Below are 524 nucleotides of genomic sequence, written 5' to 3' on the forward strand. Positions count from 1 at the left end.
ACTTTACTACAGTGCACAGCATTTGATGTTGCTTAAACTTTGGTTTACATACCCCATGGCTCCCTCAGGAAGAACCCCCAGAAAAGTGTCATGTAGAAGTAGCAATAATTCATACAATTGACCAAGTCTGCAAATTCATATGATACTGCGCAAGCATACTCGTACAAAATTCTACGTCTTTTACTCCTACTGCTGTCATTGGCCATTGCCTCAACTCCCAAGCTGATTGTGCCCATTGTAAGAGTGTTTATATCATAAAGTTTATATTAAGTCCATTGTATTCTTTATTAATCTTTACAAATTGGTTCAGTCTCTTCCTGTTCCCCCACCACATAGTCTGCCTTTCTTTCCATGTTGATTTTTATTGAACAAATCTGTCTTAGAAGCATGAGTCTGGAAATGCTAGTTTAACTTGTCACGTGACAAATCAGATCTTCAATTAATTTGGCCAAATCAGATCACTTAAAGCTGTTCACACCAAGAACAAGAACTATAATGAGAACTATTTTAGCATCCACACCAAC

Source organism: Sinocyclocheilus grahami, unplaced genomic scaffold (assembly GCF_001515645.1).
Source record: "Sinocyclocheilus grahami isolate Dianchi unplaced genomic scaffold, SAMN03320097.WGS_v1.1 scaffold1242.1, whole genome shotgun sequence".
In the NCBI taxonomy this organism is placed as follows: domain Eukaryota; kingdom Metazoa; phylum Chordata; class Actinopteri; order Cypriniformes; family Cyprinidae; genus Sinocyclocheilus; species Sinocyclocheilus grahami.